Source organism: Aethalodelphis obliquidens, unplaced genomic scaffold (genome assembly GCF_003676395.1).
Source record: "Aethalodelphis obliquidens isolate GAN/ISIS:26980383/991018 unplaced genomic scaffold, ASM367639v1 scaffold4, whole genome shotgun sequence".
NCBI lineage: Eukaryota > Metazoa > Chordata > Mammalia > Artiodactyla > Delphinidae > Aethalodelphis > Aethalodelphis obliquidens.
This window is the reverse complement of record NW_020837948.1, coordinates 55,384,545-55,407,665: the sequence shown is the minus strand read 5'-3', so window position 1 is coordinate 55,407,665 and position 23,121 is coordinate 55,384,545. Positions and strand designations below refer to the sequence as shown.

Here is a 23,121-nt window from a genome sequence, read left to right as displayed (position 1 = left end):
ACTTGTTCAAGAACAGGTCATTTGAGATTTGACAGATCCAGGTTGTCACAGGAGGGCAGGTGAGCACAGCACAGCCGGGGCACATGCCAGGCAAACAGGCGGCCCCGTGAGGAACTTGGACTGTAAGCGCTGACAAGCCCTTTCTGTTTGACATTTCTTAGCAGTCTGCATTCCAAATCTGGGAATAAACTTTAAGTAATAACAGGCCAGTGTTTCTGAAAAACAGATGCCAAGATTAAAACTCGAAATAAAGAACGTCTACTCATTAAAAAGATTTCCAAACCAATTACCAAAGGGTAATTCAGACTCACACAGGCCAAGGCATATATACAGCAACTAGAGACCCTGCTCCCGGGCTGGCTGTCAATGATAAACCCCTTGAAGTCCAGGAATCAGCCTGTCTGACCTATGGAATGCTTCCTGAAGACCCTCACATAGCATCGCCTTCACAGAGGTGAAGCTCATTGAGGGGCAGGGCTGTTACACCATCAGGACAGGCCAACTCACCATTGTGGAAATGCCTTTCCTTTAAAGGATTTGCAATTTCCTGAAAACACAGGCAAGAAATCAGAGAAAGGGAGAGTCGGCCTCTAAGCAAGGTAGCTCTAGTGGTAAAATGGATAGCTTGCTTTAGGAAGCCCAGCTTCCCCAGTTTAAATATTTACCCTTTTCGTTATCTTACATATACATAAAAGCATTTATCTGTCCATTATTTTACCTACTCCCAGTCAAAAAATATCTGCTGGGGAGACCAAAACAAACAAGGCATTCCTTGCTACTTTCCAGGAAAGTACTCCCTCTCGTGTGTTGTTAGCAATTCTCTGCCGGGATGCCCCCGCGCTGCGCCCCCAAGACCCCTACTGCGGGAAGGGCTGGCAGCCTTTGCTTATACCACAACGCGTGTGGGTCACTGCTGCTATGTGTACCTTAAGCTTCAGTCTTCATAATCAAAGGCTTTGAGCTTTGCTAAACCTTTGACATGAGTGAGCAGGTAACAGGATTTTGGTGGCACAGAGACAACGAAGAGGATCTTCACTTACACCAGAGAGAGCCCAGAAGGCCAGTGCCACCGGGGCACACGTGAGGACACCCTCCGAATGAAGGCCGGAGGAATAAAATCACTTCAAACGCTCCTCACTTTCAGGAAAAAAAAAATTTCAAGAAATGTGTAAAAATCTGCATCACCACAAAACCAAGGGTACGTGAACCTTTAATAAAATATTCTTAGCTGGCACTAAATCTCACATAGTAATGTACAGTATAATTTATCAATAAAAATAAATCCTAATACTCCTCGGCGGTGGAGTCCTGTAATGAGGCCTGTACTACAACCACCACCCCACAAGGAAAAGGGGAGCACAGCTGCTGCACTCTAAGGAAGGAGAGAAGGAGGTGGGTACTGAAATTTCCTGACATCTCCTGGGACAGCTCTGCTTAACTGAGCAGAGGAATGTACACACCACAAAGGAATACAATGACTTAGTATTAAAGAATAAAAATTATTATACATGGGGCTTCCCTGGTGGCGCAGTGGTTAAGAATCCGCCTGCCAATGCAGGGGGCATGGGTTCGATCCCTGGTCTGGGAAGATCCCACATGCCGTGGAGCAACTAAGCCCGTGCGCCACAACTACTGAGCCTGTGCTCTAAAGCCCATGAGCCACAACTAGTGAGCCTGCGTGCCACAACTACTGAAGCCTGTGCACCTAGAGCCTATGCTCTGCAACAAGAGAAGCCACTGCAATGAGAAGCCCACACACCGCAACTAAGAGTAGCCCCCGCTCGCCGCAACTAGAGAAAGCCCATGTGCAGCAACGAAGACCCGACACAGCCAAAAATAAATAAATTTTTTTAAAAACAGAAATCTTATTGCAGAATCACTGCATTTATAAAGCCTTCCATGTAAAACTTAAAGTGGGAGGTGGAGGAAACCTGCTCTGATAAATTAGAGAAAATGAAGGCAAACACACTAAAACCAAAATAATGCCAAAGCTGCACGTGGAAGATGCCAGAGCTTTTCTGCGGAGTCCCCGCTGCTCATTCGTCCCATTCCCAATGAGCGCCCAGACCAAGGGTGACCTCAGAGCCCACACCCCTCATTTAGGAGAGCCACAGCCTGTCCTTCCTGCCCACCCCCGCACCAAGACAGCCTCACCCTGGGTCAGAAGCAAAGGCCAAGCCCCGTCCTCTCTCCCTCAAGCTTTCAGGCATCACCATCAGGTCCCTTCCCCGTGGCACCACACAGTGGAGTTCTTTCTCAAAACTCCAGCCAAGATGGCAGAGACTTCTGCAACAGCTCTCAGAACAGGAACCTTGCCGAAGTGGTCTTTAAAATCAGAAAAGGACGCAGGATAAGGGGGATGTGGGGAAGGAACGCTCTCAAGGGGGCACCTGGGAAGGGGAGAAAAGGGGAAAACCCAAGATTCTTTCTCCCATTTTTTTTCTTCCCCAAGGACAGCATTCAAGGTCAGATTAATGAATGCATCCTCTTAGAACACACCTGACCTTAGCTCACCTGTCCTGGGTTTGTTGACCACTCCCCATGACAAGTCATGGGACTATGCGCCTCTCTTTCGTGGCCCGCTTTGACCCCAAATCTGATGCTGTGTCCTCCAAATCTGCCCGTTTGCCTCTATATCTTCCCCAATTCCATACGTGGAACTCTGTTCAAGACCCAACTCAAGTGTCATCTTCCGCGAAGCCTTCTCTAAACTCGCTCTTGCCTTTGACCTCTTCCCATCCCTCTCTTCTCTGAGCCCATGCAGACTTCTGAGCACGGCTCTGTCACTCCCAGCACACTGCGTAAGAATTATTTGCTTGGTTGACTCCCAGGTCCAAGTACATCCATCCATCTGCTAGCTAACATTTACGAACTGTGGCTCCGGCAACATTACAAAATGGCCATGACGAAGTCCCTGACTAGGAACAGAGACCTTCTCCAGATCACAGATATTCATACGGCTTATCCTCTCACTTCATTCAAGTCCCTGTACGAATGTCACCTCCTTCCCTCACCGCCCGAGCTGAAGAGCACAGCATACATCCTCAGTCTCCAGCACTGTCTGCCATTCTCACCCAGCTTTATTTCTCCAAGCTCTCACGACTGCCTGACAGCCATCCATACAAATGGATGAATGGGCAGTTATAGACATATCTAGATATATAGGTACAGATACAGATTTTTTTCAAAGTCACTTGTTTGTCCACTAGGGTGTAAGCTCCATTAAGGCAAGGCCTTGAGTGTGCTTGAGTCTGTGCTGTGTGGACCCCTAATAGCTGGACTAGCACCTGAGACAGACTGAGTTCTTAGTATCAGTTGATGAATACATGTATGGGTAGATGATAACATCTTGGCCAAGAAACCCAGGGGGAAAAGGAGATCAGGTGAGGGTAGCCTCTATTTGCTCACTGAGGCTTTTTTTTTTTTAACAGCTCTTTATTGGAGTATATTTGCTTCACAATACCTTGTTAGTTTCTGTTGCACAACAAAGCAAATCAGCCATATGCATACACATGTCCCCACATCCCCTCCCTCTTACGCCTCCCTCCCATCCTCCATATCCCACCCCTCTAGGTCATCACAAAGTACCAAGCCGATCTCCCTGTGCTATGCTGCTGCTTCCCACCAGCCAACTATTTTACATTTGGTAGTGTATATATGTCGATACTAGTCCCACTTCGCCCCAGCTTTGCCCTCCCACCCCATGTCATCAAGTCCATTCTCTTTGTCTACCTCTTTATCCCTGCCCTGCAACTAGGTTCATCAGTACCATTTTTTTTTTATTCCATACATATGTTAGCATACGGTATTTGTTTTTCTCTTTCTGACTTACTTCACTCTGTATCAGACTCTAGGTCCATCTACCTCACTACAAATAACTCAATTTCGTTTCTTTTTATGGCTGACTAATATTCCATTGTATATATGTACCACATCTTCTTTACCCATTCATCGGTCAATGGACATTTAGGTTAGTTCCATGTCCTGGCTATTGTAAATAGTGCTGCAATGAACACTGTGGTGCATGTCTCTTTTCAATTATGGTTTTCTCAGGGTATATGCCCAGTAGTGGGATTGCTGGGTTATATGGTAGTTCTATTTTTAATGCTTTAAGGAAGCTCCATACTGTTTTCCATAGTGGGTGTATCAATTTACATTCCCACAAACAGTGTAAGAGGGTCCCCTTTTACCACACCCTTTCCAGCATTTACTGTTTCTAGATTTTTTGATAATGGCCATTCTGACTGGCGTGAGGTGATACCTCATTGTAGTTTTGATTTGCATTTCTCTAATAATTAGTGATGTTGAGCATCTTTTCATGTACCTCTTGGCCATCTGCATGTCTTCCTTGGTGAAATGTCTATTTAGGTCTTCTGCCCATTTTTCAACTGGACTGTCTGTTTTTTATTATATTGAGCTCCATGAGCTGTTTGTATATTTTGGAGATTAATCCTTTGTCTGTTGTTTCATTTGCAAATATTTTCTCCCATTCTGAGGGTTGTCTTTCCATCTTGTTCATGGTTTCCTTTGTTGTGCAAAAGCTTTTAAGTTTAATTAAGTCCCATTTGTTCATTTTTGTTTTTATTTCTGTTACTCTAGGATGTGGGTCAAAAAAGATCTTGCTGTGGTTTATGTCAAAGAGTGTTCTTCCTATGTTTTCCTCTAAGAATTTTATAGTGTCTGGTCTTACATTTACATCTTTAATCCACTGGAGTTTATTTTTGTGTACGGTCTCAGGTAGTGTTCTAATTTAATTCTTCTATATGTAGCTGTCCAGTTTTCCCAGCACCACTTACTGAAGAGGCTGTCATTTCTCCATTGTATGTTCTTGCCTCCTCTGTCATAAATTAGGTGCCCAGATGTGCACAGGTTTTTCTCTGGGCATTCTATCCTTTACCATTGATCTATAGTTTTGTTTTTGTGCCAGTACCATACTGTCTTGATTACTGTAGCTTTGTGGTATAGTTTGAAGTTGGGGAGCCTGATTCCTCCAACTCAGTTTTTCTTTCTCAAGATTGCTTTGGGCTGGGAGCTTCAAGATGGCAGAAGAGTAAGATGCAGAGATCACCTTCCTCTCCACAAATACATCAGAAATACATCTACATGTGGAACAGCTCCTACAGAACACCTACTGAATGCTGGCAGAAGACCTCAGACCTCCCAAAAGGCAAGAAGCTCCCCATGTACCTGGTTAGGGCAAAAGAAAAAAGAAAAAACAGAGACAAAAGAATAGGAATGGGACCTGCACCAGTGGGAGGGAGCTGTGAAGGAGGAAAGGTTTCCAAACACTAGGAAGCCCCTTCGCAGGGGGAGACTGCAGGTGGCGGTGCTGGGGGGAGCTTCGGAGCCACAGAGGAGAGTGCAGCAACAGGGGTGCGGAGGGCAAAGTAGAGAGATTCCCACACAGAGGATCAGTACTGACCAGCACTCACCAGCCAGAGAGGCTTGTCTGGTAACCTGCCAGGATGGGCGGGGGTTGGGAGCTGAGGTTCGGACTTCGGTCGGATCCAAGGGAGAGGACTGGGGTTGGCTGCGTGAACACAGCCTGAAGGGGGCTAGTGCACCACAGCAAGCCGGGAGGGAGTCCAGGAAAAGGTCTGGAGCTGCCGAAGAGGCAAGAGACTTTTACTTGCCTCTTTGTTTCCTGGTGCACGAGGAGAGGAGATTAATAGCGCCCCTTAAAGGAGCTCCAGAGACGGGCGCGAGCCGCGGCTAACAGTGCGGACCCCAGAGACGGGCAGGAGACGCTAAGGCTGCTGCTGCGGCCACTAAGAAGCCTGTGTGCAAGCACAGGTCACTATCCACACCTCCCCTCCCGGGAACCTGTGCAACCGGCCACTGCCAGGGTCCTGTGATCCAGGGACAACTTCCCCGGGAAAACACACGGCACACCTCAGGATGGTGCAACGTCACGCAGGCCTCTGCCACCGCAGGCTCGCCCCGCATACGTACCCCTCCCTCCCCCAGGCCTGAGTGAGCCAGAGCCCCTGAATCAGCGGCTCCTTTAACCCCGTCCTGTCTGAGTGAAGAACAGACGCCCTGAGGTGACCTACACGCAGAGGCGGGTCCAAATCCAAAGCTGAACCCCGGGAGTTGTGCGAACAAAGAAGAGAAAGGGAAATCTCTCCCAGTAGCCTCAGGAGAAGAGGATTAAATCTCCACAATCAACTTGATGTACCCTGCATCTGTGGAATACCTGAATAGACAACGAATCATCCCAAATTGAGGAGGTGGACTTTGGGAGCAAAGATATATATTTTTCCCCTTTTTCTCTTTTTGTGAGTGTGTATGTGTATGCTTCTGGGTGTGATTTTGCCTGTACAGCTTTGTTTTTACCATTTGTCTTAGGGTTCTGTCTGTCCGTTTTTGTTTTTTTAATTTTTTTTATTTTTATTTTATTTTATTTTTTAATAATTATTTTTTTAATGTTTTATTTTAATAACTTTATTTTATTTTACTTTATTTTACCTTCTTTCTTTCTTTTTTTTCTCCCTTTTATTCTGAGCCGTGGGGATGAAAGGCTCTTGGTGCTCCAGCCAGGCGTCAGGACTGTGCCTCTGAGGTGGGAGAGCCAACTTCAGGTCCACAACAGGTCCACAAGAGACCTCCCAGCTCCACGTAATATCAAATGGCGAATATCTCCCAGAGATCTCCATCTGGACACCAACACCCAGCTTCACTCAACGACCAGCAAGCTACAGTGCTGGACACCCTACGCCAAACAACTAGCAAGACAGGAACACAACCCCACCCATTAGCAGAGAGGCTGTCTAAAATCATAATAAGGCCACAGACACCCCAAAACACACCACCGGATGTGGACCTACCCACCAGAAAGACAAGATCCAGCCTCATTCACCAGAACACAGGCACTAGTCTCCTCCACCAGGAAGCCTACACAACCCACTGAACCAAACTTAGCCACTGGGGACAGACACCAAAAACAACAGGAACTACAAACCTGCAGCCTGCGAAACGGAGACCCCAAACACACTAAGTTAAGCAAAATGAGAAGACAGAAAAACACACAGCAGATGAAGAGCAAGGAGAAAACCCACCAGACCTAACAAATGAAGAGGAAATAGGCAGTCTACCTGAAAAAGAATTCAGAATAATGATGGTAGAGATGATCCAAAATCTTGGACTTGGAATACAGAAAATACAAGAAACGTTTAAAAAGGACCTAGAAGAACTAAAGAGCAAACAAACAGTGATGAACAACACAATAAATGAAATTAAAAATTCTCTAGAAGGGATCAATAGCAGAATAACTGAGGCAGAAGAACGGATAAGTGACCTGGAAGATAAAATAGTGGGAATAGGGCTTCCCTGGTGGTGAAGTGGTTGAGAATCTGCCTGCCAATGCAGGGGACACGGGATTGAGCCCTGGTCGGGGAAGATCCCACATGCTGCGGAGCAACTAGGCCCGTGTGCCACAACTACTGACCCTGCGCGTCTGGAGCCTGTGCTCTGCAACAAGAGAGGCTGCAACAATGAGAGCCCTGCGCACCACGATGAGGAGTGGCCCCTGGGAAAATGGGAATAGGAACATACATACCGATAATTACCTTAAATGTAAATGGATTAAATGCTCCAACCAAAAGACATAGATTGGCTGAATGGATACAAAAACAAGACCTGTACATATGCTGTCTACAAGAGACCCACTTCAGACCTAGAGACACATACAGACTGAAAATAAGGGGATGGAAAAGATATTCCATGCAAATGGAAACCAAAAGAAAGCTGGAGTAGCAATTCTAATATCAGACAAAATGGACTTTAAAATAAAGACTATTACAAGAGACAAAGAAGGACACTATGTAATGATCAAGGGATCAATCCAAGAAGAAGATATATAACAACTGTAAATATTTATGTACCCAACACAGGAGCACCTCAATACATAAGGCAAATACTAACAGCCATAAAAGGGGAAATCGACAGTAACACATTCATAGTAGGGGACTTTAACACCCCACTTTCACCAAGGGACAGATCATCCAAAATGAAAATAAAGAAAGAAACACAAGCTTTAAATGACACATTAAACAAGATGGACTTAATTGGTATTTATAGGACATTCCTTCCAAAAACAACAGAATACACATTCTTGTGCTCATGGAACATTCTCCAGAATAGATCATATCTTGGGTCACAAATCAAGCCTTGGTAAATTAAAGAAAACTGAAATTGTATCAAGTACCTTTTCTGACCACAACGCTATGAGACTAGATATCAATTACAGGAAAAAATCTGTAAAAAATACAAACACATGGACGCTAAACAATACACTACTTAATAACCAAGAGATCACTGAGGAAATCAAAGAGGAAATCAAAAAATACCTAGAAACAAATGAGAATGAAAACACGACGACCCAAAACCTATGGGATGCAGCAAAAGCAGTTCTAAGAGGGAAGTCTATAGCAATACAATCCTACCTTAAGAAACAAGAAACATCTCAAATTAAAAAAACTAAACTTCAGCTTCCCTGGTGGCGCAGTGATTGAGAGTCCAACTGCTGATGCAGGGGACATGGGTTCGTGCCCCAGTCCGGGAAGATCCCACATGCCATGGAGCGGCTGGGCCCGTGAGCCATGGCTGCTGAGCCTGCACATCCAGAGCCTGTGCTCCGCAACAGGAGAGGCCACAATACAGAGAGGCCCACGTACCACACTAAAAAAAAAAAAAAAAAGCCTAACCTTACACTTGAAGCAATTAGAGAAAGAAGAACAAAAAAAACCCCACCAAAGTTAGCAGAAGGAAAGAAATCATAAAGATCAGTGTAGAAATAAATGAAAAAGAAATGAAGGAAACGATAGCAAAGATCAATAAAACTAAAAGCTGGTACTTTGAGAAGATAAATAAAATTGATAAACCATTAGCCAGACTCATCAAAAAAAAGGGAGAAGACTCAAATCAATAGAATTGAAATGAAAAAGGAGAAGTAACAACTGACACTGCAGAAATACAAAGGATCATGAGAGATTACTACAAGCAACTCTATGCCAATAAAATGGACAACCTGGAAGAAATGGACAAATTCTTAGAAATGCACAACCTGCCAGGACTGAATCAGGAAGAAATAGAAAATATGAACAGACCAATCACAAGCACTGAAATTGAAACTGTGATTAAAAGTCTTCCAACAAACAAAAGCCCAGGACCAGATGGCTTCACAGGCGAATTCTTTCAAACATTTAGAGAAGAGATAACACCTATCCTTCTCAAACTCTTCCAAAATACAGCAGAGGCAGGAACACTCCCAAACTCATTCTACGTGGCCACCATCACCCTGATACCATACCAGACAAGGATGTCACAAAGAAAGAAAACTACAGGCCAATATCACTGATGAACATAGATGCAAAAATCCTCAACAAAATACTAGCAAACAGAATCCCACAGCACATTAAAAGGATCATACACCATGATCAAGTGGGGTTTATCCCAGGAATGCAAGAATTCTTCAATATATACAAATCAATCAATGTGATACAGCATATTAACAAATTGAAGGAGTAAAACCATATGATCATCTCAATAGATGCAGAGAAATCTTTTGACAAAATTCAACACCCATTTATGATAAAAACTCTCCAGAAAGTAGGCATAGAGGGAACTTTCCTCAACATAACAAAGGCCATATATGACAAACCCACAGCCAACATCATGCTCAATGGTGAAAAACTGAAAGCATTTCCACTAAGAACAGGAAAAAGACAAGGTTGCCCACTCTCACCACTATTATTCAACATAGTTTTGGAAGTTTTAGCCACAGCAATCAGAGAAGAAAAAGAAATAAAAGGAATCCAAATTGGAAAAGAAGAAGTAAAGCAGTCACTATTTCAGATGACATGATACTATACATAGAGAATCCTAAAGATGCTACCAGAAAACTACTAGAGCTAATCAATGAATTTGGTAAAGCAGCAGGATACAAAATTAATGCACAGAAATCTCTTGCATTCCTATACACTAATGATCAAAAACCTGAAAGTGAAATTAAGAAAACACTCCTATTTACCACTGCAACAAAAAGAATAAAATATCTAGGAATAAACCTACCTAAGGAGAGAAAAGACCTGTATGCACAACATTATAAGACATTGATGAAAGAAATTAAAGATGATACAAACAGATGGAGAGATATACCATGTTCTTCGATTGGAAGAATCAACACTGTGAAAGTGACTCTACTACCCAAGGCAATCTACAGATGCAGTGCAATCCGTATCAAACTACCACTGGCATTTTTCACAGAACTACAACAAAAAATTTCACAATTTGTATGGAAACACAAAAGATCCCGAATAGCCCAAGCAATCTTGAGAAAGAAAAACAGAGCTGGAGGAATCAGGCTCCCTGACTTCAGAATATATTACAAAGCTACAGTAATCAAGACAGTATGGTACTGGCACAAAAACTGAAAGATAGATCAATGGAAAAGGACAGAAAGCCCAGAGATAAACCCATGCACATATGGTCACCTTATCTTTGATAAAGGAGGCAAGAATATACAGTGGAGAAAAGACAGCCTCTTCAATAAGTGGTGCTTGGAAAACTGGACAGGTACATGTAAAAGTATGAAATTAGAACACTCCCTAACACCATACACAAAAATAAACTCAAAATGGATTAAAGACCTAAATGTAAGGGCAGATGCTATCAAACTCTTAGAGGAAAACATAAGCAGAACACTCTATGACATAAATCACAGCAGCATCCTTTTTGACCCACCTCCTAGAGAAATGGAAATAAAAACAAAAGTAAACAAATGGGACCTAATGAAACTTTTGCACAGCAAAGGAAACATAAACATAACATAAACATAAACAAGACCAAAAGACAACCCTCAGAATGGGAGAAAATATTTGTAAACGAAACAACTGACAAAGGATTAATCTCCAAAATTTAGAAGCAGCTCATGCAGCTCAGTAGCAAAAAAACAAACAACCCAATCCAAAAATGGGCAGAAAACCTAAATAGACATTTCTCCAAAGAAGATATACAGGTTGCCAACAAACACATGAAAGAATGCTCAACATCATTAATCATTAGAGAAATGCAAATCAAAACTACAATGAGATATCATCTCACACTGGTCAGAATTGCCATCATCAAAAAATCTACAAACAATAAATGCTGGAGAGGGTGTGGAGAAAAGGGAACCCTCTTGCATTGTTGGTGGGAATGTAAATTGATACAGCCACTATGGAGAACAGTATGGACGTTCCTTAAAAAACTAAGAATAGAACTACCATACGACCCAGCAATCCCACTACTGGGCATATACCCTGAGAAAACCATAATTCAAAAAGAGTCATGTACCAAAATGTCCATTGCAGCACTATTTACAATAGCCAGGACATGGAAGTAACCTAAGTGTCCACTGACAGATGAATGAAGAAGATGTGGCACATACATACAATGGAATGTTAGTCAACCATAAAAAGAAACGAAATTGAGTTATTTGTAGTGAGGTGGATGGACCTAGAGTCTCTCATACAGAGTGAAGTAGGTCAGAAAGAGAAAAACAAATACCATATGCTAACACATATTATGGAATCTAAGGGGAAAAAAAAAGGTCATGAAGAACGTAGGGGCAAGACTGGACACAGACCAACTAGAGAATGGACCTGAGGATATGGGGAGGGGGAAGGGTAAGCTGTGACAAAGTGAGAGAGTGGCATGGACATATATACACTACCAAACGTAAAACAGATAGCTAGTGGGAAGCAGCCACATAGCACAGGGAGAGCAGCTCGGTGCTCTGTGACCACCTAGAGGGGTTGGATAGGGAGGTGGGAGTGAGGGAGATGCAAGAGTGAAGAGATATGGGAACAGATGTATATGTATAACTGATTCACTTTGTTATAAAGCAGAAACTAACACACCATTGTAAAGCAATTATACTCCAATAAAGATGTTAAAAATTAATTAATTAATTAAAAAAGATTGCTTTGGCTATTTGGGGTCTTTTGTGTTTCCATACGAATTTTAAGATTTTTTGTTCTAATTCTGTGAAGAATGCCATTTGAAAGGGATTTGATAGGGACTGCACTGAATCTGTAGATTGCTTTGGGTAGCATAGTGATTTTCATAATATTGATTCTTCCAATCCAAGAACATGGTATATTTCTCCATCTGTTTATGTCATCTTTGATTGCTTTCATCAGTGTTTTATAGTTTTCTGAGTACAAGTCTTTCGACTCCTTAGGTAGGTTTATTCCTAGGCATTGTATTCTTTTTGTTGCAATGGTAAATGGCAGTGTTACCTTAATTTCTCTTTCTGATTTTTCGTTGTTGGTGTACAGGAATGCCAGAGATTTCTGTGCATTAATTTTGTATCCTGCAAATTCATTCATTAGTTCTAGTAGTTTTCTGTTGGCACCTTTAGGATTTCCTATGTATAGTATCATGTCATCGGCAAACAGTGACAGTTTTAATTCTTGTTTGAAGTACAGTTGGCCCTCTGTATTGGCAGGTTTTAGTCCAAGGCTGACTGAACCTGCATACGCAAAACCCATGGATAGGGACTTCCCTGGTGGTCTAGTAGGTTAAGACTCCATGCTGCCAATGCAGGGGGCCTGGGTTCGATCCCTGGTCGGGGAACTAGATCCCACAAGCATACCACAGCTAAGAGTTCACATCCCATGAGTAAGAAGTCCGCATGCCACAACTAAGACCCAGCGCAGCCAATACATAAATATTAAAAAGAAAAAAAAACCCATGGCTATGAGGGCCAACTGTAACTGGTTGGGCAACAAGGTAGGGGGGATTCCTGTAAGCAAAAGGCAGGAACTAAAGCAAGGAGTTTAGAGCAGACAACAGAATTTGGGAAATTATCAGGAGATGGTTGAAGCCATAGTTAAGGGTGAGATTACCGTGGAGTAAGGGAAGAGCTGGCTATTGTATAGTAAAAAAAAATTAATCTACCTCATATGGATACATACTAAAGGAGTGACTGCATGTGAAATAGCTGATCTGTCTCGTCGAGGCTTAGCCAAATTACTCTATAGACAGCAGGTGCTCGAAAAATGCTTATTGAATATATGAACACCTATTAAGACTAAGACCAACCATCCTCAGTGCCACCTTACCCGCACAACATGGATTCGAGAATTGTATATTTACACGAGGCTGTTTTTCTCGTGTAGGATTCTGAGTTAGTCCAGTCTGATCAAAGATTAAGAGGTACTCCAGCGTTATCTACAGTGCGGAATAACGCTGCATTATGTGTTATTATCCAGTGCCGGAAAGAAAGCAGTCAGGAACACAATTACTCAGAATGGGGTATAAAAGGAAAAAGCTCATTCCTACAAGGTCAGTGAACATGAGCGTCCACCATGGCGCAAGCACTGTAGTTACAGGTTTGAACGTAAATCCACAAGGAGAAAAACTTCCTGGCACAGACTAAAAGCAGTGACAATGTGGCATTTGAGCTAAATTCAAATGTAAAGGTCCAATCTCAGGACAGAAAAAAAATCACTGGTTGGCTTAAGTGGTTTGCTTTTAAGTTTGTGATGAACTGTAGCTTAACTAAAAATACCCACCCAGAATCAGCAATGGGAAACACACGTCACCGTGAGTGCCCCGTTCAGAAGAGTTAGTCAAGGAAGCGAAGGAAGGCCCAACCTCAACACGCGCAGGGGCCGAAGCAACTGAGTGAGGCGCCTGCTCTAAGTGTGCTGCAGAGGGTCCTCGAGCGCAGGGCCCCAGGGGTGCCGCTGGTGGGGTGCAGGAGGAAGCGAGCAGAGTGCTTCCCCAGCTACAACTTCGGGGTCTCTGCGTTTATCTTTTTCTTCTGCGTTAAAATTCCAGTTAAAATCTTGCTTGACGAAAGCACTCGACAGTGAAAACACACACTTCGGAAGCCACTGACCAGGAGCAAATTAATTCTGGGGATAAAAATCAACAGACGTTTTAAAATTCTAATTTTTATACCCATTTTCACAATTGGCTCAAGACTATGATGATTGGTGCAGAGATCAAGAGGCACTTAGGCCTTTGTTTTGTTTTTTTGCAGTATGCGGGCCTCTCACTGTTGTGGCCTCTCCCGTTGCGGAGCACAGGCTCCGGACGCGCAGGCTCAGCGGCCATGGCTCATGGGCCCAGCCGCTCCACGGCATGCGGGATCCTCCCGGACTGGGCACGAACCCGCATCCCCTGCATCGGCAGGTGGACTCTCAACCACTGCGGCACCAGGGAAGCCCGGCACTTAAGTTTTATACTTCTGTAATGTTTATAATGAAAACGAATACTTTTCTTATCAAAGAAGTGTTAGAGATAACTAACGTTAGTTCAGATGACTTGTCTTTCCTTATCTTTCATAGAAGACAGATTACAGCTAAATCTAATTGCTTCCCTGGGCAAAAATGAAATCTACTGAGGGCTCATACATGACTGCATGTATGCTAAGAAACAAGAAAAAATGTTCTGTGTGTAATTAGTAGTAAAAATCTATTCATACAGAACCATCCTCTGGGGGAGCTGTGTGCCCTGGAATCATATTTTTCCAAACAACTTTCATAAGATTCCTGTACGCTATTCTTTTACAGAGGAAAACCAAGTGTTCCAAATTTTAATTACAAAATGGTATTTCAATGAAGAAATGAGAACAGATACAGAGAACAATGGACTTTCAGGAGTTAAAATAGAAGCAGATTTCTCTAATGCCAACCCTTCTCCCAATTCCCAGAAAAGAGGAGGGTACTGTCACAGCAAGAACTATGGAGCATTATTTCAGTAATCTCTAGTCTAACTTAGCCTTGGAAGTTTTGCCTTCAGGCTAGTGAGACCCACAAGCAGCAGGCACCGACACCCTAGCTCACAGGGAGTATTTAAGAGATTTTTCTCATAGCTGTTAAAGATGTAGGCAGCGTGCCCTCCATCCACCAAGATGAGACGCCAAGCCCTCCATAACCAGGACCTGCCTGCAAGGTCCCAGGAGGAAAAGCTGAGTTCGGATATCCTTCCAGGCTCTCTCACCCTCCCTGTGACCCATGGCACACATGTGAGAAGCAGCTGGTCAGGGTTAAAAGTACAGTCTGGCTCCAGAGCCCTGCCCAGCTAACTGGCCCCCATAGCTACTGAACCCTGACCTGGGCTTCACCATACCCCATTTTCTAACCAAATGTGTTAACTGGCTGCAGATTCTTGAACTATGTGCCTCAAATGCATTTTCCAACACACACACACACACACACACACACACACACACACACACACACAGAGTGATAGGACAGAATTTTCTCTAGTGAGAGAATATTATTTTATTTGTTAATATCAATAGCTAAGCACTTAGCAGCAAATTCAACTACAATCATAGTTGTATTTACCAATCAATTGATTTACCAATCAATGGTAAACAGCAACCTGCAACTGGTTTCAATCCCTCTCTCCACAACACTCTTCTGTGTTAGAGGATGCCTCACTGAAATCTCCAGATAGCATTTTCCTCAGAGACAACTCTGCTGATGCATCAGTGTTGGTTCCTGAGCTTTCATTTACATGAACCATTCCCACTAGAACAGGACGATTCTTCCTTCAGCCAGGCCTCCTGCTCTCGCTGTGTGTATTCCTCAGTCACCGAATATTTCAGCGTCTCAAAGCTCTCTGTGTATAGCTCAGAACTGCTGACTGTTAGGGCAGGAAGAACCTCAGAGATGATCTGATACAAAGCCATCATATTTTCAAACAGGGAACTCAGTCCAGAGAAGTGAAGTGACAAAAATGTCTGGGTGGCGAAACCGGGGACAGCAAACTGAGCACTCCCTCCTAATCCTGTGTTCATGCCAGGGGACTAGACACCAGGTTCCTCAGGGCCCTGGGTGACTCAGCTGTGTCTCAGGAACCGTGAGGCAGGAGGACGCCGAGGGGCAACCCCCAGAACAGCTGCAGTTTATCTGATTCATGTATTAAACACAAGATTTCATTTGAAAGAAAGGGTTTCACTGTAAATAAACAAACATCTTGAAAACCACCACATGGCAGGACCAACTTCAAATAAATGGAAAGTTAAAAGAGAGAAAGAACTAAAAACACAGGGTCTTACTTTAATGAATGTGTCCTTTTTTAAATGGAACAAGGACAGAAAACAGCACTAAAACCAAATGTTATAGCTTAACAGTTCTCTCCTTTATTTTTGCCTGTCTAGGAAAATAAAACAAACAAACAAAAGAGACAAAGAGAAGAACAAAGGGAAGGTAGTATATTTTAGTTTCTAGGTCCCTGGGAATGTCTTAAATCCATATTACGTTGACTGGGCAATTTCAAGAAACAGAGTCACATAGGACATTGACCTAACTAAAATTCTTAAGATTAATCTATCTTCACTGAAAAGAATGGAAGAAAGGTTTTCATAAATTACTGGTACACGCACACACAAAAGCCCTCCAATTTTACCTTTTGTTTTTCCTGTCTGCCGAGCACCTTTAATAGCTTATAAAGTCTCCCATTTCTAAAAAACCAATTCTTTCTGACAGATGCTCAAAAGCCAATGAACAGTGTGTCTTTAAGGTCAGTAGGTGGGAGGGAAGCTGGTTTGTCACTATGTGGTAGGCTAGAGCTGGATGCAGTCTGCAGAAGTAGACGGCCAGCCCCGGGGACACTGGGAATTCAACAAGTCACTAAGAACTATGCTCGCTGCGGTTTGGCATGCCACAAAAACTTTTCTTGACTTTTTCATTTTTGTCATTCTAGACTCCTACTGGAGCCAGATGATTTAAAAATCTTGTTTCAGACAATCTTCTTAACTTTTTTAAGTTAATAGCTTCCAATGACACTGAACCAACCAACCTCTTCGCGTTTTATAGACCATTTAAAGCCAGCAAGTTTGATCATTTAGTGAAGCAATAGTTCTTTCCAGGAAGTGCCCTCAAGCTAAGCACTGCTCTTTGGGGAGTTTGTTAATACGCTCAGTCAAGTCAGCTCTGTTGAAGCCAAGTGAGCTCCCAGTGCCACCCTCTGAAAAGATCAAATGTCATCTTCTAAAAGGACTTCTTCCTTCCTCCCTCCTACTCACTCCCAAATTTCCACAAGCAACATTAGCATACAACACAAATGAGAGACACAGTCATTTCAGGGCATGGGGAAGTCAAACATTTTTAAGAAGTCAAAAGACAATGGAACAGAGTACTGATTTTCCTTATGTTCTAAGGATATATGAATATTAACATGAGTTGTTTTCTAAACTTGGGAACTCTGCAAGATGCCATCTTGGTTAGCCTCCAAACAGACTTACCTAAGTGACCTAATTTTCACGTTCTACTTTTGAAGATCTCCAGGACAGAAACTCCACAATCTCCACTGGTAACCTGAACTGTGGTTTAATTTCCTTCAGAGTCAAAGGTGACTGTTTATTTCAACTTTTTAAAAAAAGTTAAACAAGAGCTTAACTCTTGTTAAAAGATGTCATTTGAACCCTGAAACCAGTAACTGGAACAACACAAAGTGAATAACCAAGAACTATGCTATAGGTTAAACCACAGACATCAGAAATATGGCTGGCTTACAAGGGTGGTTATGCTGTTCTCTCTGCCCAGATGACCCTATATGCACCATGGGTGTCTGCACTCATGACTCAAATTCACAAGTTTAAGAAATGACTCTACAGCTTCTGGAAAGAAAGAAACTCATGTGCATTGAAGAGGTCTCTGGTAGTCACTGGTAAAAATCATTCCCAGGTCTTCCACACTTTCCAAATGAGTAGAAATTTTGGGTTTTGGTGTCCTTTTCCTTTTCTGTTTTTCTAAGAGTCCCCTAAGCAATATCATACTCAGGTTTCCTAAATCTTTTTTCAGGTGAACTTTCCACTGAGCTACCCCTTGAAACAAGTTTTCTGGAGATTTTGCCCTTGACCTCCTGGAATTTTTCAATGAAACTCAAAAGAGATGTTTACCTGACCTCCTAATGAAAGCTCTATTTTTTAATTCCTTGAACTTTTCTGTCTTTTCTTGTTGTGCCCTCTGGGAAAGAAAGACAAGCACAGTTGTTGGCTTGATCTCAACTGGCAAACACCAAGATAATCCAGTTCTAATAAGTTTCTCAAGAACTTGGATAGCATCGCAAAGATATTAAGTATGTTCTCTTCTCTGGCACGGTTGTTTGCACTTCACCTTTTCAGAGGATCAATGTAAAGATAGGAAATGCCAGCACATTACCTTTGTGACAAAAAAAAAAAAAAGATGTCAATCACAGAAAGAATAAAAGGAATATTACTGGGTTTTTCAAAAGCAACGAGAGAGCAGGAAAAAACTATGACCTAAGGGGCAGAGAGAAGAAGGAATGAGACCACTTTTTGCCAACTGGTGTCCAAATGAGGCTGAGTTCAGGCTCTCTCTAGCAGGCGGCATTTGGAGAGGTTTGGAATTGAGCACCTACAACCAGATGTAGTTGATAATTTCCTTTTCTTGCAAGAAAGAAGGTTTCTGGTGTGGAGCTTTGGGCAGTTCCATTTCAAATGGAAACCTGTTTGGGAATGGCTTGGGTCATATATATTTCAGGGCCTTCTCAGTCCACCTGGGGACAGGTACTTGCCTCTGCTAAGAGATCAAGAGATGAGATGAATGCTTCACTTTACTGCCAATTTCCTCTAGGAATTCTCTTCCAGGAATCATTCAGTGTAAAGCTTCCAACACCATTCCACTCCACTCATCTCACACACTAGGTTCCCAGTAGCATGCTTGCTCTTAGCTACATGTCCTCTAGCAAGGACAAAACCACCACGTGATCCATCAACAACATACGTGAGCACTGTGAGGGCTCAGAGACTCCAAGTCCAGCTCTCTGCTGCCTAGAAGCTACAATTCAGTGGCAGGGAGGCTGCTTATTCATAAATAGCTGTGTTTTGAGCAGATCCTTCTGAGAAGGTACACTCAGTATCATACTAGGTATAACACTCAAACCTCAGTACAAAAGTTTATTTCCTCCACCTTTCTGAATCTGAGTCTGCAAAAAAAAAAAAAAAAAGGAAAGAAAAAGATGAAAATTGCCGTCAAACAAAGCAAAAAAGCCCCTCACACGGCCTATGAAAGGCCCCAAGTTGAGTGATTCTGGCCTGGCCATTTTCCTGCAGCATGGGTCAAAGCACAGCAACTACTGAAGCCGTGGTTGGAATATGCTCAGATTTCAGGACTGAGCCAAGTAGAAAGATGCATCTGTCGAAATGCCCACCATACTGCGTAATTTATACTGGTTGACTGAGTGGATTGATGGAGCTGTAGGACTCTTGAAAAACTGCTCCTGGAATCTCATTTACCACTTTTCATTTATATTCCAGCTTATCCTATCTAATCAAGGACTTTAACAGGGATCTTTAGGTGAAGGAAAAGACCAAGCAAGTCCCTGGAGCTTCCTCAACTATAACAATCAGAAGGAAGATGTTTGAGGAAGAGGCTGGTAGAGAAATTCATTCAGTTAACAATAACAGGAAATGAGTAGGCAAATAAATAACTCAATAAATGTTTTCAACCCTTTTGTTCATCTTTATCCAGCTCAACTCAGACTGGCTACTTCTTTACCTCTGGGCCACTTTGCATAAACGGGAGCCCTACAATTAAAAATAAGGGAACGAATTTTGTCCCCATTCCACTCAAATTTTCAGTGATTCAGTCTAGTACCAATGGCTCAGTTTTTCTTTCCTTCTTTTCTTTTCTTTTTTTTTTTTAAAGGAGTGACGGTTTTATAAATGGTTTTTATTCTAGATGATAAATAAGGGATCTTCAGTCTTATTTCATGTTGAAACAATCCAACCTAAATGATTCTAGCTCTCGGCAAGCAGCTGATGAGAAGGACTTTGTAAATGGAGATGGCATTCTAAGCTCAAGGAGATTTCAGTTGGGAAGGGAGGAACTGGCCAGTTTAGGATTTTCACAAAATTTAGATTAACACTGAAAAAGGAGGAACAGAGCCTCCTATGTTCTTTCAATTTCCCATAAGTAAATGAGGAAGAAAAGACAAGCGGGATTAAAAAAAAACTTCTTAAGAAAGGTAAGAAGAAGAACAGTAGCATTTGCTGGGAAGTACCTCTCGTTGACAATGAAAATGAGGGAAGCAGTGTGACCTCAGATTTTAGGTCCTCCTGTGGGCCTGTCTCTACCTGTTTCTAGGAAATGAGATAAGATGATACATGTCCACTCCTGCTTAAGTGATGCAGAGGGACATAAAGCATTTGGTTCTGCTCGGGGCAAAAATGTTCCATAAACCTTTAAAGGATGAATTAAAAGATTAGCTCTGGACAGAGACTATGAATACCACTGGCTTTAAGAAGGTGTCCCCGTCAGCAAGAACCAGAGGCCCAGCTGTCTCCACTGTTTGATGAGGTATAAGAATCTTGAAAGTTTGAACTCGGGTATGTGGAATGGATAGGAAACAGATGATGAGAGAGGTTCAAAAGCTGTTATCTGGGCTTCCCTGGTGGCGCAGTGGTTGAGAGTCCGCCTGCCGAGGCAGGGGAAAGGAGTTCATGCCCCGGTCCAGGAAGATCCCACATGCTGCGGAGCGGCTGGGCCTGTGAGCCATGGCCGCTGAGCCTGCGCGTCCGGAGCCTGTGCTCCGGAACGGGAGAGGCTGCAACAGTGAGAGGCCCGCGTACCGCAAAAAAAAAAAAAAAGTTGTTATCCCTGGAAACCAGCCCCCAGGAAGCTACTGTGGGTGTGTGTAGCATGGGAGGGTCAGGAGTGGATGTTCAGCAAAGAAACATCCCAGCCATGCATCCAGGAGACAGAACCTCCCACAACTAAAACCTCAAGAGCACTGAGCACCTTAACAGTAGCAACAATCCCCCTCCTCCTCACCATGTATGGACTGAGCCCTTGCCCTCCACGGATCACTCACAACAATTACATGAGACAAGCTATTAACTCCATTTTACAGATGGGGCCTAAGGTCAGACCCTTCTCATACGACCTCCCAGTGGTCTAGAAGGCCATGCAATGCCGGAACTTAAAGTGGAAGGGATGGCAAGGCCATTTTTACACAATGCTTGCGCCTCTCTAAAGGACCTAAGAAGGAGGAACGGCATCAACTCTGGGGTTCAAATACTTGGCTTTAATTACCGGCTTCACCATTTTCGGTGTGGGGACATAATGACCACGGGTGGTCAAAAACTGTCCATTTTCGGCTTCCCTGGTGGCGCAGTGGTTGAGAGTCCGCCTGCTGATGCAAGGGACACGGGTTCGTGCCCCGGTTCGGGAAGATCCCATGTGCCGCGGAGCAGCTGGGCCCGTGAGCCATGGCCGCTGAGCCTGCGCATCCGGAGCCTGTGTTCCGCAACGGGAGAGGCCACAACGGTGAGAGGCCCGCGAACGGCAAAAAAACAAACAAAAAAATAACTGTCCGTTTTGGTCTCCTTTCCCTGGGGCAAGTTACTCAAACCTCTGAGTGATTCTCCCCTCCTAACACGAGCTCATCATCATGCTACCTCAGCGGGCAGCTGTGAGGATTAAATGAGATGGTTTCCTCACCATGAAGCAGTAGGCAAGTACTGGTGGTTGTTATTCCACGTTACCCCACTGGAGTTTCACGTTGCCTCATTTGCAGAAGAGTGCTACCCGATCTGGTTTTGCAGACGCAGTGCGTGTATTTCAGGCACAGCAGCGTCTCAGTGCAGTAACGGGCAGCGACTGAAGCCCCGCGCACGGAGCCATCGCAGGGCTGGTGTGCCACCGCTCCGCAGCCTCCGCTCCTCCCTCCACCATTCGTCTCAGTCACCACAACATGGTGACACACGCTGGCAGCCGAGTGTGCGAAGAGGACTCCCACGTGGCATGTGTTAAGTGTCCCAAGAGTGATCCCACACAATCCCTACATGCTCTCCAGCTCTCTTCCTCACAGAGCACGCACACACATCCAATGAAGCAACAGCAGAAATGTCCAGATTTTATAGGGGGAAGACAAGTTGATCCTTAAATTCTGTTCCACCACTCACTGTAGGTTCTCTGCTTATTAACATAGTATAAGCTGCGTTTTCTAGCAATTATTATTTGAAAAGCTCTAGAAAAGGGCATTTCAATATAACAAGAACTAGAATATTCTTTTTATATATACTAAGGCTTGAAACGTTCTTTTTAATTGTTTTTGTTGCCTAATGAACACTTACTAGATTTTTTTTTTTTTTTTTTTTGTGGTACGCAGGCCTCTCACCGCCATGGCCTCTCCCGCTGCGGAGCACAGGCCCCAGACGCGCAGGCTCCGCGGCACGAACCCGCGTCCACTGCCTCGGCAGGCGGACTCTCAACCACTGCGCCACCAGGGAAGCCCACTTACTAGATTTTTTAACTCAGTAAGCTTACCTCTTTATTGGAGATGGGAGAAACTTAGTAGCTATTGCTTCAAAAGGAACAACTGTTAGATTATTATAATTACACCTATCCTTTCGATCTTGACCTTCATTATTAGTAATAAAATAAAGGTATTTCTTACAGTCATTAACGTCCTTGCCATTTGAACTGTGAAAAAACAGACATTATACAAGGCAAGCCTGAATACTTTGAACTTTGCTAACAATGTGAAAATGTCTGTTGCACAGCCAGTTAAAGTTGGCCATAGAGACTCACACTTTCCACAATCTATCTGCTGGCATGGTTGATGCCTGTTGGCAAAGAAGCCAGTTACAGTCTTCTTACTAAATAGGACAAAGGATGACAATGTTAGGCACTGTGAGCTAGCTGTTGTGGAAGAATTTCACCACTTGTAAGGGTCTGTGAGCCAAGAACAATTGATACTACAGGAAAAGACCACCAGAAAATGCTGACACCTCCAGTCTCAGCATCCCACACCTCCTGGACACAAGGACTCAGGCCTTAATCCTAAATACTCCATGTCCACATGTAAGTCATTACGAGTAACTGTGCTTGAAATTTAATTCCACATCTGCTCTTCTGCAGCCTTTGGAAATCTTATGAATTTCTCTGACAACTGTTTGCAAAGGCCGTAATCACAGTCATCTGTAACTGGATCTCCAGCTACAGGGCAAAACACCACATAATTCCAAGAGGCTTTTGACCCAACCATATTTGGTTTCTTGTCTCTCTTGCTTTCATTAAAACTGCGCTGAGCCTTCAACTTGCAGACAGCCTGATTAGCATCGGAAGAAGGTGGCCCAGGTCCTCCGTA

At 43.4% G+C, this 23,121-nt stretch overlaps 1 protein-coding gene across 7 annotated transcripts in view; it reads right to left on the bottom strand.

Annotated features, from left to right (window-relative positions):
• Positions 1-23,121, bottom strand: part of LHFPL2 (LHFPL tetraspan subfamily member 2) — a 183,485-nt gene that overhangs the window by 91,189 nt on the left and 69,175 nt on the right. For 2 of the 7 annotated variants that reach the window (XM_027100761.1, XM_027100764.1), the window contains exon 3: positions 13,560-13,904. The exons of the other annotated variants lie outside the window; for them this stretch is intronic. The gene's annotated coding sequence lies outside the window, so the exon portion shown is untranslated. The remainder of the gene's footprint in view (positions 1-13,559; positions 13,905-23,121) is intronic. 7 annotated transcript variants of the gene reach the window in all.